Source organism: Triticum dicoccoides, chromosome 2B (assembly GCF_002162155.2).
Source record: "Triticum dicoccoides isolate Atlit2015 ecotype Zavitan chromosome 2B, WEW_v2.0, whole genome shotgun sequence".
Taxonomy (NCBI): Eukaryota; Viridiplantae; Streptophyta; class Magnoliopsida; order Poales; family Poaceae; genus Triticum; species Triticum dicoccoides.
Window position 1 is genome coordinate 83,528,035 of NC_041383.1, and position 16,958 is coordinate 83,544,992.

General features: G+C 46.3%; 1 long non-coding RNA gene across 9 annotated transcripts in view; it reads right to left on the reverse strand.

The window, feature by feature from the left end:
• Nucleotides 1-686: 686 nt before the first annotated feature.
• The window catches only part of LOC119362267, a 38,306-nt gene continuing 22,034 nt past the window's right edge, over nucleotides 687-16,958 (reverse strand). For 5 of the 9 annotated variants that reach the window (XR_005173258.1, XR_005173257.1, XR_005173253.1 and 2 more), the window contains 2 exons: nucleotides 15,277-15,366; nucleotides 6,815-6,873 (listed from right to left, as the gene is read on the reverse strand). This is a non-coding gene — a long non-coding RNA (uncharacterized LOC119362267). Of the gene's footprint in view, nucleotides 706-6,814; nucleotides 6,874-8,141; nucleotides 8,161-14,589; nucleotides 14,609-15,276; nucleotides 15,367-15,934; nucleotides 16,265-16,958 lie in introns of those variants that run through there. The other 4 variants (XR_005173255.1, XR_005173254.1, XR_005173256.1 and 1 more) reach the window with 4 other exon arrangements.

Below are 16,958 nucleotides of genomic sequence, written 5' to 3' on the forward strand. Positions count from 1 at the left end.
CCCCGGAGGAATACATAAGGGACACCTTCCAGACCGTTCCAGACTCCGAAAAGGAATAGGTATGTGGTACGGTAACTAAACCGACTCCAAAACAATTTTAAGGCAATATTTCTCCGCTTTGGAATATTTGGAAAAATAGAAAAATAAGTGGCAGTCCAGGAAGGACATGAGGCCTCCACGAGGGTGGAGGGCGCGCCCCCCTACCTCGTGAGCACCTCGTGTGCCCTCTGGACTCCGTTTCCTTCCACGGTACGTATTTTGGTCGGTAAAAATTCATTATATATACTTCCGAAGGTTTTGACACTCGTATCACGCAAATCTCCCCTGTTCTTGGTTCGAGCTGTTTTTTGTGACAGGTCTAGATCATCATGACGACCCCAAGTGCTTCCAAGGACAAGTTCTTCGAGAAGGTGATCAACCCTTACCTCGCGGAGGTGCTGCGACATCCTCAAACCATTGAGATGCGTGATGGGTTGCTGCACATCCGCGATGTTGAGGGACCAAAGAGAACCGGAAGCGTCGAGGCTCGAAGCAATGGAGCAAAAAAATTTCAAGTGCCAAGGGATGGTGGAGCATGGAATCAACACTACCCACAAGATGCTCGCAGAGTTCACCAACAACTACGAGTCGGATGCCAAGAACACCGAGGAGGCCATCTTCAAGCTACATGAGAAGATCGAGCACCTCCAAGCCCAAATCTATGATCTGCAAAACCAAAACTGTGAGTATGAATATAGATTCAAAAGGATGAGTTCGGCAGCAGATTTGAGGATTCCGAAGACTCGATCATCCTTCTATGATGGTGAGCCTATGCCATGGAAGGTGGACGACAAGCTTGCATCATCAACACCTCCACCGCTAATAAAAAAGGAGACATAATCACATGGGTATTGGCACTCCCCTTGGCAACTGCCAAGCTTGGGGGAGGTGCCCTGGTATCGTATCACCATAACAACTCCTATCTTTACCGTTTTTCTTAGTTCGATCCTTTTAGTAGTATCTTGATTTAGTAGAATAAAGTCATGGCATGATCTAGTTTTGAGTTTTGCTTTATGATCCTTCTTTGTAATCGAGTCCGTGAGCTATATAATAAAGATTAGTGTTGAGTCAAGGGCTTGATTATTTTGCCATGATCTTGGGTGATTAGAAGAAAAAGAATAAAAATAATCAAAGAGTTCATATTGATCTTATTGAAAGTAATGACTTCACATAAAAAGAGTATGATGATTAAAAGTTGTTGGGAGTTGGCAAATATAGCTTTGGTCATCGTTGCAATTAATAGGAAATAATAAGGAAAGAGAGGTTTCATATATAGACATATTATCATTGACATCTTTTATGATTGGGAGCACTCATTAAAATATGACATGCTAAAGAGTTGAGGTTGGACAAGGAAGACAACCTAATAAGTTATGTTTTCTTACATCTGAGATAAAGTATGATGTCATGGATCCTCTAATGTGTTGAGCTTGCCTTTCCCCCTCATGCTAGCCAAATTCTCAGCACCAAGTAGAAATACTACTTGTGCTTCCAAATACCCATAAACCAGTTTTGCCATGAGAGTCCACCATATCTACCTATGGATTGAGTAAGATCCTTCAAGTAAGTTGTCATCGGTGCAAGCAATAAAAATTGCTCTCTAAATATGCATGACTTATTAGTGCAGAGAAATAAGCTTTGTACGAACTTGTTGTGGACGCAATAAAAGTGATGGACTGCATAATAAAGGTCCACATACACGGGGCAATATAAAGTGACGTTCTTTTGCATTAAGATTTTGTGCATCAACCCTAAACGCGCATGACAACCTCTGCTTCCCTCTGCGAAGGGCCTATCTTTTATCATTATCCTCTACCTTATGCAAGAGTCATGGTGATCTTCACCTTTCCTTTTTCATTTTATCCTTTGGCAAGCTCAGCATGTTGGAAAGAACATGATATATATATATATATCTAATTGGATGTAGGGGAGCATGAATTATTATTGTTGACATTACCCTTGAGGTAAAAGGTTGTGGGGCAAAACTATAAGCCCCTATCTTTCTCTGTGTCCGACTAAAACTCCGTAACCACAAGTATTGCGTGAGTGTTAGCAATTATGAAGGACTAAGTGATAGTTGAGTATGTGGACTTGCTTTTAAGCTCTGACATAGAATCTTTCCAGTGTTATGATAAATTGCAATTGCTTCAATGACTGAGGTTATAATCTGTTGGTGCTCAATAAAGTTTCTGATTCATACTTTTGCATTGTGAAAAGATCATCACTTGAACATGAGTAATCATATGACAAAATCTATATATGTTGCTGTTATGGAAATAATCATGATGCCTTCATGTCCGTATTTTATTTTTATCGACGCCTCTACCTCTAAACATGAAGACATATTTATTGTTATCAGCTTTTCGCTTGAGGACAAGCGAGGTCTAAGCTTGGGGGAGTTGATACGTCCATTTTGCATCATGCTTTTATATCAATATTTATTGCATTATGGGTTGTTATTCCACGTTATGTTACAATACTTATGGCTATTCTCTCTTATTTTACAAGGTTTACATGAAGAGGGAGAATGCCGGCAGCTGGAATTCTGGGCTGCAAAAGAAGCAAATATTGGAGGCCTATTCTGCGCAACTCCAAAAGTCCTGAAACTCCACGGAATATCTTAAAATAAATAAAGAAAAATCGTCGCCAAAGATGAAGGCCAGGGGCCCCACACCCTGCTCACGAGGGTGGCGGGCGCGCCCCCTACCTCTTGGGCCCCCTGGTGGATCTCCGACGCCCATCTTCTCCTGTATGAAGTCTTTCGATGAGAAAAAAATAGAAGGCAACCTTTCGGGACGAGACTCCGCCGCCACGAGGCGGAACCTTGGCGGAAACAATCTAGGGCTCCGACAGAGCTGTTCTGTCGGGGACACTTCCCTCCGGGAGGGGGAAATCATCACCATCGTCATCACTAACGCTCCTCTCATCGGGAGAGGGCAATCTCCATCAACATCTTCACCAGCACCATCTCATCTCCAAACCCTAGTTCATCTCTTGTATCCAATTCTTGTCTCCAAGTCCGGGATTGGTGCTAGTAGGTTGCTAGTAGTGTTGATTACTCCTTGTAGTTGATGCTAGTTGGTTTATTTGGTGGAAGATCATATATTCAAATCCTTTATGCATATTATTACCCCTCTGATTATGAAGATGAATATGCTTTCTGAGTAATTACGTTTGTTCCTGAGGACAAGGGAGAAGTCTTGCTATTAGTATTCATGTGAATTTGGTATTCGTTCGATATTTTGATAAGATGTATGTTGTCTAGCCTCTAGTGGTGTTATGTGAACGTCGACTACATAATACTTCACCATTATTTGGGCCTAGAGGAAGCCATTGGGAAGTAATAAGTAGATGATGGGTTGCTAGAGTGACAGAAGCTTAAACCCTAGTTTATGCATTGCTTCGTAAGGGGCTGATTTGGATCAATATGTTTCATGCTATGGTTAGGTTTACCTTAATACTTTTGTTGTAGTTGCGGATGCTTGCAATAGAGGTTAATCATAAGTGGGATGCTTGTTCAAGTAAGAACAGCACCCAAGCACCGGTCCACCCACATATCAAATTATCAAAGTACCGAACGCGAATCATATGGGCGTGATGAAAACTAGCTTGACAATATTCCCATGTGTCCTCGGGAGCGCTTTTCCTATTATAAGAGTTTGTCCAGGCTTGTCCTTTGCTACAAAAAGGATTGGGCCACCTTGCTGCACTTTATTTACTTTGGTTACTTGTTGCTCGTTACAATTTATCTTATCACAAAACTATCTGTTACCACTTATGTCAGTACTTGTAGAGAATACCTTGCTGAAAACCGCTTATCATTTCCTTCTATTCCTCCTTGGGCTCGACACTCTTACTTATCGAAAGGACTAACAACCACGAGTAAGACAACATTACGAATATCGTTGGTTCTGATTTGATTTGAGGGTAGCCCATACTTGAATCAAAGATTGGATAAGATGATAGGTCCACTAACTGATCACGAGGGTCAATCGATGAAAATACCATCTTCCTTCAACACACATACAAGATATCCTCTAAAATGAACTAAGTCGGATAAAGCTTATCCAACTAGTTCAGGGGTAACCCACACTGATCCTTGGAGAAAGGGTGGTTTATGGAAAAACCAACTTGATCACGAACTCAACATAGCGGTCAGGTGACAACCTGGTAATACTTCCGAGAAGATATCCGAAAATCACGAACCACCGATATGTCACTAAGCTCGAGAACAATCTTGCTTTTCAGGGCAAGACGATATGATCAAATAATCAAGGATTGACACTATCCTAACTCATTGATTAAAAAGTGCACCGAAAATAAATACTAGGTAGCATGATAAACCTTAGAGTGATGACTCAATAATCAACACGCTAAGGATAAGATTATTGTCCATTAACTACCAAGCAACACAGTTGCTAGGAGTATTGATTTCACACATCATAGTTCACCTGTCGGCATTCCGGTTGCAACAACACGGGGACGGAGAAATGAACAACGATGGCGAGAGGTATCACTGTATCAAGAATTCATAAGATGGTGTGAAATTCCCATGACATTCTTGACATAAGACGGTAATACTTCAGGGTAGAACAGAATCAAAAGCTGGATTGGCATTTTGATCTGTGAAATACAACTACTTTGACCCAATCCTAGATATGGATGAGGTACTGAAGTTTGTTTCTCCTAGTTATTCCAGAATAGAATGGCTTGATGGACCACAAGAATAATAGGCATCGATGAACACGATCGCACACATACTCTTGACTATCAATTGATAGATAAGGATTGGAATATAACTGAAGGGGGACAACTCAGGGAACATATGATTTTCTGAGTTGTGGATGCATAGGTTAGTATGTCGAACGAGTTCCACATATTTCTTCCGGATAACCCATGCAGAAAGATAGGATTGGCAGAGTCACAACATAGAATCGAGAACTCGTCAAGAGCACTCTGGTTGTGATCTTTCGGTTCAGCGAGGAACTTCTGCCATAAGCGGTTCATAGTATTTGGAAGAAGGAAATACCACGGACCTCGAGGACTATCGCAAAGTTACTAATATCCTAAGGAACGAGCAAACACTATCAACAGGAGGTAGGTAGGGTGAATCTCGGGTTCAAGAACCCAAGAATATAATGCCTATTAACTAAATGGCATCACGTGATGCTTTCGAGAATAATGGTAGCCAGAATCATTACACTGAGAACGCAAAACATGGCTAGATTACTGGGTGGTTCTCTAAGACGACTAGGGTCATAATAATGGCTTCAATATATACGTCGAGGCAACGGAGTACCTCAACAAACCGTTTGGTGTGCTTAATCTGGCCCAAAAGGACATCGGGAACAGAAAGAAGGAAGTTGCAAATGCATCGGACTATTTAGAAACCTGGGATGACTCGGACATCATAACGACTATAAATGCTCAAAAAGATTTGGAACATTCTGCAAAAATGGTGGCATAACCACTTAGCGTCATCATATCAAGGTTCTGGTTCAGCTAACAACATACTAAAATTAGTAAACACTGAATTGAGGCCTGAAACCAACAATCCTATAAGTCTCTATCATAGTAACTCATCATCCTGATAGATAGATGAGAAGGCCTAGTTCTTAATCCCCATAGAAAGGAAGAGGATGACTCAGATCAGAGGGCATGAGGTATAAGAAGTAAAAAGAGCCTTACATTCCATCCCACAATCAATTCCCTTATATAACTAAAGCATTTCTAGACACAACTTCGACCAGTTTGGCTTGATAATCCTACAGGCAGTCAGGCTCTGATACCAAAACTATCAGGACCCCGATTCCAAGTCACATCGATCTAGCCGGTAACACCTCATATCACTTTGCGGCCTCACGCACGGTATTCCCACGGGTGTCACCTTACCATGGCCCGGGACCGTTTGCGCCTTTTGGCTCACGTATATGATAATGTCGCTAGCATAGAGCCAAAGCTGTCAGGACCCCGATTCCAAGTCACATCGATCTAGCCGGTAACACCTCATATCACTTTGCGGCCTCACGCACGGTATTCCCATGGGTGTCGCCTTACCATGGCCCGGGACCGTTTGCGCCTTTTGGCTCACGTATATGATAATGTCGCTAGCATCCATATGACAGAGAACCCGGGCCGACATGACTAGTCATGAACCCAAAGTGGCACTAACTTACGGGGACAGGCATACATGAATCAACATCGAGCATGTCGGTCAGCAGCGTGCGAAACCGGGCTGTAGCACTGGGCTAACACGACTCCAGTGAACCGGGCTGTAGCGGGCTAGGCAGGACTCCGGATGTCACTGCGTGACATTTCCCCAAAGGGACAGACACAGGAACCAAGTGAATCACATGCCGGCCAGTCAAGTGTTCCGGAGCAGTAGTGCTGGGCTAGCAGGACTCCGGTGAACCGGGCTGTAGCGGACTACTATGGCTCATGGAAGCACAAGACTACGTTTCCTCATAAGAGAGGCTACCAAGGATAAACAACTAGGTTGTCGGATCCCACACATACCAAGCATTTCAATCATGCACACAATATGCTCAATATGTGTAAATACAACATGGCATCACAACATAACTCTACGACTCAAGTATTTATTCATTAGGCTCCGAGGAGCCAAGTATTACAATCATGGTCTCATGACCCAACATACAGAGCATACAAGCATCGAGCGGAAGCATAAACATGTCTGAGTACAGACAACTACAAATGAAAAAGGCTGATAAGCCTGACTATCTACAAGATCCTACCGAGGGCACAAGATCGTAGCTGAGGTATCAAGCTAAGCGTCAAAGTCCAAGCGGTACTACTAGCGACACTGAAGTCTCTCTGCAAAAACATAAAATAGGCAAACGTGAGTACAAATGTACCCAGCAAGACTTACATCAGAACTAACTACATATGCATCATTATCAACAAAGGGGGTAGTGGAGTTTAACTTCAGCAAGCCAGCTTTGACTCAGTGGCTATCCTGAACTACGACTGCAAGTAACTCTTTTGAGGTGGCGCACACAAGTCCACATATTCACCATTCAATACACCACTATGGATCCGCTCCCGTCTACCTACGAGAACGCCATCCATAGCACTCACGCTTATCTTGCGAGTTTTAGAGTATTCATTTTCACTTGTCTATGAACTGTTATAGGCAACCCAGAAGTCCTTTACCACGGACACGGCTATTTGAATAGATGATGTTAACCCTGCAGGGGGTGTACTTCTTCACACACGCTCTCGCCACTTACTGCCATGTACACGTCATGTATCTCGGCAACCTTCAAGCGGAAGCCTGGCGAGGGAGTCGGCCACGACCTGACTAACCACACAAGTCTCTAGTCTAGGTTTATCCCCTATTCGGGTTCCATCCGTGAGGAGATCCGGCCGGGGTTTCGCTCACAGCCCCAAACGATGTGTGCAGGGTTCTCGAGACACCAAACGGGCGCCCGGTACACCGTGCCATAGTGTATCTACCGCATCATAGCCCACCCCTAAGGTCAGCGCTACGCACGGCCTCCAACACATATCCTACAAACACCAGAAATTAGTTGCAACTCCTGAACAGAGAACAAGGGTGGTTAATAAGTCGAGAGAGTTAATTAAGGATCCCAATGTGTGGTAGTAGCTGTTCATGGATCACAAACACAGAACTCAGTTCCTGAGGACGGTTTCAATGAGACAACCCACCATGTACTCCTACATGGCCTCTCACCGCTACCTTTACCAAATCGTGTTCACACACTTAGCTCACACACAGTAAGACATGTTCATCACCATTCCAATTCATCCCCGATGAATCAGACCTCACTCAACTCTAAGCAGTAGTAGGCATGACAAACAAGCATGAATGAGTAGGCACATCAGGGCTCAAACAACTCCTACTCATGCTAGTGGGTTTCATCTATTTACTGTGGCAATGACAGGTCATGCAGAGGAAAGGGGTTCAACTACAGCAGCATGTAACAGTTGAATCGTTGTTGTCCTAATGCAGTAAAAGAGAGCAGGAGCGAGAGAGTGGGATTATATCGGAATGAACAAGGGGGTTTTGCTTGCCTGATGGACTGGTAGTATGATACTGCCCTTCAGTCGGATATGCGTGGGTATCCTCGGAGGCAGAACCTTCCACGAAAGACACATCGGAACACAATCACCACATGACGATATGCAACAATATGATGCATGCTATGACATGGCAACATGAATGTGTTTTGGGCTAATGCAAGCTAGAACAGATTGAAATGAGTCCATTTGAACCAAAGATTCAAATGCAAACCCATTTTATGAAGTCATATTAATGCATTAGCTTGTTTCACTTAAACAGCAAGGTTAAAGTGTTCTGCCATGCATGAAACCAGTACAGATGGATAGATTGGATTTTTATGATCATTTTTCATATATAACTTATTCCATTCTGAGCTACGGTTGAATTTCTATGGTTTTTAGAAGTTTTAACTATTTTCTGGAATTTTCTAAATTATTTAAAAGTCCAAAAATCACTTACTGCGTCAGCATGACATAGTTGTGACATCAGCAGGTCAACTGGGTCGGCCAGGTCAAACCTGTCCTGTAGGACCCTTACGTCAGTGTCTCAGGCAGGTTTGGCTGGATAACATGTGGGACCGGACAGCATCCAGGTCAGCAAAGTCAATGCTGAAATGTGGGTCCCATTGCTTATATGAACTAAACTAAATAGAAATTAAACTAACCTAAACAGGCACTGGGGCCAACATGTCAGTGGGACTAGAGGGTGATCAGCAGGGTCATTAGCAGTTAACGAGGTTGCCACGTCGGCCCGCCGGCGTTCAGCCGCCGGCGACCATTTGCCGTGGCGGACGTGCGTCGGGAAAGCGCTAGGGGCCGCGGTTTGTCGTGTAGAAGGCAACGGGGCGTAGCCCTTGCTCGGACGCATCCAATGGGTCGGACAGGGTGTCGCGGGGAGGCCGGAATCTCGCCGGCGACGAGTTTTGGCGGCGGCCGAAGCACGGCTTGCATGGGCGCGAGGCTGCGAGGCACTAGCGGGCCATCTGAGGGGCTTGCTGGCCTCCTTGGAGACACAGGAACACGCCTACGTGCTCGGGTGCGACAGACGCGAGCTCAAACGGCGGCGGCGATAGCCGCGGCGACGGGGAGCTCACGGGCATGGCGGTACGGCAACTAAAGGACATAAACGACAGCGGGGAGAGGGGGTAACGACAGCGGTGCTCACAGCGGTCACGAAGAATGCCTCGCCGGGCTCTGGGAAGTCGTGACGGCGACGAATGGCGGTGGCGATCTCGGGCATCCGAGGATGAAGACGACGGCGATGGTGGCTTCACAGGCCGTCCGAGCTCGCACGACTCGATGTAGAAGAAGAGGGCGTCTCGTCGGAGCTTTCTAGCACGGCTGAAGGATGAGAGGGGCTCGGTGGCCACGGTGAACGGCCACGGTGGCGCTCGGCGGTGCTGCAGGGAAGAGCAAAGGAGGGGGGAGCACAGGGGAGAGTGAGAGTGGCCTGGGGGGGTTGCGTGGCACCGTCCAGGGCGTCCAGGCGGTCGGCGGCAAGCAGGAGGTGGCGATGCGCGTGCGTGCGCGCCGCGGGCACACGCCTCTGTCCTCCTGGCGAAAGGAGAGGGACGACTGGCATCGGCAGGTGGTGGGCTGGGCTAGCCGGCTTGCTGGGCTGCCAGGTGAGCGTCAGGTAAGGCCCAAGTAAAACCCTTTTCCCCTTTTGTTTTTGTTTTCTATTGAGTAAAATGCATCGGTGGTCATTGAACTTACTGTATACGCTCACTTTGGTCACTGTACTTAAAAATACGATCAATATGGTCCTCATATACGAGTTGCGGTTATTGTACGGTCACTGTCACACCATATTGCTTTGTACTTTTTTTATATGGTAATACGTGTCTCATTCATATCATAAAGATTAAAGTACAAGTCACGTAAGCACTGACATGGCAAAACTGAAAAGATAGCAGAACATCTCTGAGCTTGACACTAACGCCCATCATCTTCCTCCGGCACCACGACAGCAGCCACCGAAGAAAAGAATGATGGATCACCTCCTCACCCGAGCTCGACGCGGCTCCATTGCTGATATGCAGTTTTGCGGACCTCCAAGATGGCTCACCAAAAGCTTATAACGTACAAGTACTACTATTTTGTATCTTCTGCCATTGTCTTAATATAATTTGAAGGGGCTCTTGCTTCGAACAGGACAGGGGGAAGAAAAATGGGTTTTGTTTGGAAACTTGATGCATGTCATGGCAGATCTCTCAACTTTATGCCCAGAACACGATGATGCAAACACCATCTTTCTGTACTTTGCCGCTCCGTTTAGAAAACAGGGAAACAATTCAACACACAACTAAATATTTACAAGCAGTACTTCCTTTTGTCTTTGCCATAATTTAATTAGGAGCTCTGCTCTAGCTTGGAAAAAGGAGGAGAAGAAAGCGCTTTCGGCCGCATGGTCATGGATGTCACGTGATTGCAGAACAATATACAGTAATTAATAAGACTCCGTTCTCCAATTTAGCCACGAAGCGTCGTTGGCTCAGCCAGCTAGCGTGCTAGACTCATGTCGTTCTGTTTAAGGTTCAATTCCTCACGGTTTCTATTCTTAATTTTGCTTCTATTTCTTTCTCCTAGTCACTGACAGGTGGGGCCGTGTAGATAGGCGGAGGATATGAGACATCATTCAAACTGTTTGACTGGTCAGCAGAACGAAATATGAAGCTATACGGTATGTCAGTGACCGTATAATCACCGCACCTCGTATGTAATGACCGTATTAACCGTATTCTTGAGTACAGTGACTAAAGCGAGTTTATACGACAAGTTCAGTGACCATCAATGCATTTTACTCCTTTTTATTTATGCAAATTTGTTTTAATTTGGTTTTCAAACCAAATCACTTTTAAAAATTCTGACAACAGTTATGGGCACTAAATGAATTATTTCAGAGGCCCTCAACTAATTCCAAAATTGTTGGAGCATTTAAAAATATTTATAGTATTTAAATGCCCCAATTCAAATACAATATGAGTTAATTCAAAAATCCAGAATGTCCTAGAAATATGTTCATCATTTTTGGCAGAGGTTTTCACCTTTATTAGAAATCATGAACATTTCAAAGGGCATTTTGGGTTCATTGAAAATGATTTTATGTTGAACCTATTTGATTTGATCTGGTGCTAGGGTTTGATCAATCCCCATTTCAAATTCAAAAGAATTTAAACATGATGCAACACATGACTAGCTAGCTCAGAGCATACCAGAACTAGGGATGTGACACTCACGGCCCAATCTTTGAGATTATTTGATAGCAGAAGGTGATTATGGTCCCGTACAATCGCCCGCATGTGATGGAGGGTGTAGTAGGCATCCTTCTGACCGCCAGGCGGCTGCTTGACGCAGCAGAACGTCATATTGTGGGCGAACATGTGCTTGCCGTACTTACGAACTGGCCTGGTGAAGGTGCCTCCAGATTTGGCGTAGCCGGGGAGAACATCATCAAGATCTTCCTTTATATCTGTGTAGTCTTTCTTCGACTGACGGTCCGAGTCGAAATACGTGGCCATGGAATATTTCGGGCTTAAGAGGATGAGTGTGCAATGTGTGTCACTACACAAAACACGGAATGTTAGAAAAAAACGATCGAAATCTAAGAAATCATATGTTACGGGGCGGTTGAGGGGACGACTTACTCGGGAAAGTAAGGCACGAGAAAGTTATCCTTATCTGGGTTTGCCATAATGACACCTTCGAGGTAAGAACTCGTGACTTGCCGGTCCCCAGCGCTGCCCAAGATCTTGGCACGCATGTAGAAGGGGTCGACTATCACGATGTTCGGGGTCTTGTCTCTAATGATCCACATCTCCATACTCAGCGAAAATAGCCGAACGAAGGTGTAGTGCAGCGGATGAAGGTTAAACATAGTGAAGATGTCATCAAACCGCAGGACGATCGTACCCCCGATGGATTTATCCACGAAGCCCTTGCCCTCTAGCACCTTGGCCACGAAAACCGGGTATGCCACATCATTCTCTCTGAGATACCGCTTCTCCAAAGAAAGAACACTGTCATGTAGACTCCACATAGCACTGGTTGTAGCATTGAGCATATTAGTCGGTAGCATCAGCCTACCCACCACATGCACCCTCCTCGAGATATCCTTAGGTGAAGGTGGCTCGTCCTGAGCACGGATCGTACTCGGTGTCGGCTGGCTCGCACCCTTGTTACTCTTTCTTTTTCGTCCCTTCTTCTTCTGCTGTAATGGGACCGAGTTCTGCTCACAGACCGCCTTCTTGAGTGTGTTGGGGCTGATAATATTTCGCACCTCGGCTATCTGAGGCTCGGTGAAGTCGGCAGCTGGAGGCGTCTTCTGAGAACTGAACGCCAGACGACGCCTGTTGCAATTGGGGTTCTCTGCAGTACCAGCTAGATTGCGATCGTCTTTTGTAGGGTTGGGTTCTTGAGAAGGAGGCCCCATGAATTCGTCATCGTACCCATGTTCGGCAAAGTACTTATCGACATTGGCAAATGTACCGTCGTCGTTGTCGTCGTCGTCCGGATCCTGAGCCATATGCATGTTCGGATCCTGTGCCATAGGGATGTCCGGCATGTCTGGTAGCGTTGCGGCGGTCTTGCCATGGCTTGCGCCGGCACGACTGGCGGTGTTGTCTTTGGAGTGGTGTCCCCCGCCCCCAAACGAATCTGGCTCTTCGGCCAAAGCAGGGGCCAATAGGCAGGCGCTGAGGGTCATCAGATCATATTCGTCGGCCCCGGCGAGTCGAATCGGAGGTAACAACTCGTCACAGCCTGGCAGCACCCGAACCAGTTGAACCCTATACATGGTGGGTGGCATCGGATTACCGTGGAACACAGGGTTGCCCGGTTGAACGATTTTGCCCTTGGCGACATCGACCAACTTGTCATTCACGAAGTGTAGGAGAGTGCACGGAACGTCGGCGGCGCCCTGCGAAAACATGTAGGGCGTCAGGGATGCCCAGTCAAAGGCAAGGAGATGAAGTCCTCGGCCGAGAGGCTTAATTAGTTACCGTGATGATGGCGTCGAGCTCGGCTAATGTCGAGGCACCGCCAACGGCGGGCATGCAACTGACGGAGGGCCCGCTTGCTGCCGAGGTGCCAGCCGGCGTACACCTGGGTGCATTAAGCTCCAATGCCCGTGCCGGCGTCGTAGACACCAATACCGCCTCCGCCGGAGACACCAATGGTGCCGCCTGCGTGTTGTGCGAGTTGCTGGCCGTGAAGCTGGGAATCGGGGGCGGCCCCTGTTGTCCGCCCGCAATCCACGTCGTCAGCCCATGAATCAAGGTAGGCATAATGCCGGTGAGCGTCGATCCCAGTTGTTGTTGCACTTGCTCTTGGACAATCTCCGGAATCCGCGCCACTTGTGCCTTGAGTTCTTGAACCTCGCGCGACTGGCTTTTTGAGTTGGTCTTTCTCTCCTTTCGCCCACCATCGTTATAGTATGACGACCATTTTGTGGACAAGCCTTTATAGCCACACGACCAGCTGACGACGGCTTACTGAGCTTATCCTTGTTTTTCATTATGTTCAACGCCCTATTTAGAGTGTTGTCCCAAGGGGTGCTCTGAGACGACCCCGCGCTACTGCTCTCAGTCTCCTGCGCCAGAACAAGCTCAAGCGCCCTAGTCTTCGGATCCGTGGTAAGCTCCTTTGTTACCGGGTCCTCCTTGTACCGGGCCCTGACATAGTTCCTGGTCTGCTTGTCATGGTATTTCTCGAAGCTGGGTGGTAGGCCTTGCTCCGCACGCTCCGCGTCCTCCTTGTCCCATATAGGATCCGCCACTCTGTAACCGCCAGGACCGAGTTTGTGTTCCCCTAAGTTCAACTCCCGCACTTCTTTCCCCCACTGACTTGATTCGGAGGTTGCGCTGCTCTCACACTTGATCTTGACCTCCTTGTAGTCATCTTCACTGATCGAAGGATTTTTTCGCCTTGATCTTCTCATAACTATCACCTTTGTCAATCATTCCCTTCACCACGCTTCTCCAAGTAGACAGGTCCGTGCTCATCATCGTGAGGGCAGCACTGTTCACTTTATTCCCTGAGAGGCGTGTGTTTACAAATTCAGCGGGGAACTTGTATCGTTCGTGCAGCTTTGTGAAGAGGAGGTTGCGCAAATTCCCTCGGTCCTTATGCCTTAGGTTCTCAGTGTTGATCGAGACGGTGCTCCGGAGAATGCACCCGAGCTAAAGCAAGTACCCCTTGACTAATTCTTTGGGCACCGTTGGATGCCCGTCGGAGTTCACTTGAGTAAATTCCTCCTTGGCGGTGCGGAGCACGTTCGGGCGCCGGTCCTTCCATTGCCTCTTCGGTTGGTTGCCATCTATGCGTGCGCTGGCATCATCAATGGTGGCATCCTCGGCGGCACCATCAGTGGTGTCATCCCCGATGCCACTAGGGGTTGTGTAGTCAGGATTGGTGTCTTCCGCGGCGTCCTCGTAGCGGTGACGTTGTTCCTCCATCTCCTGGGACAACTCCCAGAATTACTTGCCGCCCGAACCGCCGGCCTCATCGTTGTGGGCCATGTTTCACTCTAAATAGGAAAAAAGTTTAGTCAAAAAGTTGGTTATTGTCAAGTAACAAGATCATGGTCTCATCATTTAGGGTTTGTTGACACTGAGGCATCCTAAAAGCTAAGATTTTCTCATTTAGGGTTTGTCGACGCCGAGGCACCCTAAAAGCCTAAGCTTTCATCATTTAGGTTCTTATCGACACCGAGGCACCCTAAAAGCCAAGGTTTTATCATTTAGGGTTTGTCGACGCTAAGGCCCATGCATAACACAAGAGGCAGTTGATCCTACTTAATTAAGTACTAAGATACCCCGGCCCATGCATTAGTCGCAAGCACCCCATATGTCCGATTTTTAGCAAAGTCCTGCTAAAATTCACGGAAAATTTTAGCATGACCTTTGCTGAAAATAGGACATATGGAGTACCCGAATTTGCCGGAACGGAAGTTAATCGACATTCTGGCAAACTCAAGGGCCTCTCAAGGTACCTGCAAAATCATTATCCCCGCGTAATGAAGTCGCCAATGGGTCATTTCAGAAGATCACAAGTAGCATCATCACAAGTACAACATCATCACAAGTACATCAGCAACAGCAGTGAATACAGGCATAATAGTAGCAACAACAATTAAGAAAAAGTTGCAGAAGCTTGGAAAACTATACTTTGAAGTTCAAATGGTGAGTAGCTTACCTTGGCATGTCTCAAACTCATTTGTGCACTGGTAACTAGTTTCTTACAGCAACCAACAACAACACTGATCAGGGAGCTGCCTGCATATTTCTAAAAGAGAAGGGAAATTATGTTTGCTCGTAAACTTGCTGGAGGCTACAAAACTAGTGTAAGTTATCGCTGTTCTACACACACATAGTGATTGTGAAACTGTCAAACTGCAAATTTGGCATAAATTGTCTATGATGCCCTTAGGGACTAAAAGAATGTTTACATGCTAATTGACCCCATAGTAAACAAAATTAGATAAATTGTCCTAGAACAAATAAGCTGGCAGTAGGTCCACTGGGACTCATTTAAATGCAGAACTAATCTGACCACTATAAATGACACATAAGACAAACTGAAAATAGTTTTTGTTGCTGAACTAATCTGACCACTATAACCTGTTCATCATTCATCTATAGTTGTTGTTGCTGCTACAATTTCAGCAAGCAACATGCCTAAATCCAGTGCTTGTTCGACTTTACTGAATTACCAACACATGGCACACAACACATTTATATTTTGTCAGGTCACACAACACATGCCTGAGGAGGAAGATTGAATTTTCTACAAAAGCATCATCAGGTACACTTCAACATGTGCTAGCAGCAACAAATGGTCAATATTCATTCTTATTTATGGTCAATATTTATAACCTATCAACAAATGGCAAGAATATTGAGTAATCTACTGAAGTTTGCTCTACTGCAAATAATCTGTTGCAATTTGATCTATTACATAAACATGGTTGATCTTCATTTTGCATAAACCTGGTTGAGTATTACAGAGCAATTGACAGCAAATTGACCTGGTTGGAATTCATACAGCAACGGCAACAGTTAACTGAACTTCTTTTGCATGCATTTATCACTCCAGAAAACTTTCAGTAACAAGTGAGAAGCATCTGCATTTTCTTAGTGAACTTTTGAGTGCATTTATCACTTGTTGGAGTATGCTACAGCTTCTGCAAATCACAAACTCCTTTAGTTTACATCTCGGTTTTAGCAAACACTACAGTTTCAGTGAAGGAGTTATAACTGAATAACAGGCACTATAGTTTCTCTACAGTATTGGAACACTGAACATTTTCAGTATTGGCACTATAGTTCCTCTACAGCTTGACAACCAGTGTAAACTACTGTACTAAGAACAGCAAATTCAAACTCACAGCAACAAATTGACAGTGAGTAAGCCTGAAGATTCTTCTCTTGCAAACCCCCAACCCTAGCTACTTAATTCTCCAACCCACTTTCCTTGTCCAAAATTCTCCAACCCCCAACCCTAGAACAGATCAGAAGGAAATCAAGAGGGGGAAGAGGGGGAAGCGGCTCGGGTGCTCACTGGGGAGGTCGAGGGCGACTCGGGGTAGCCGGAGCTAGTCGAGGCGGCGCGAATTCGGCGTCGAGCGGTGGCGATGGTGGCCGAGGTGGAGGAAATCGGCGGGCATCGAAGGGATGGCTCGAGGGCGTCTGAGCTCGTTCGGGTCCTGGTAGTCGAAGAGGAAGACGGCGGTGGTCCTCCTGGGCAGGCCGCCCGGTGTTGGACGGCGAGCACGAGGTTGACGCAGGCGAGGCCGAGGGGGGAGGGGGCGCTTGGGCGGGAGGACATCGAGGGCGCGGGCACGGGCAGAGGGGGGACGGCGAGGGAGGCGGCGCTCG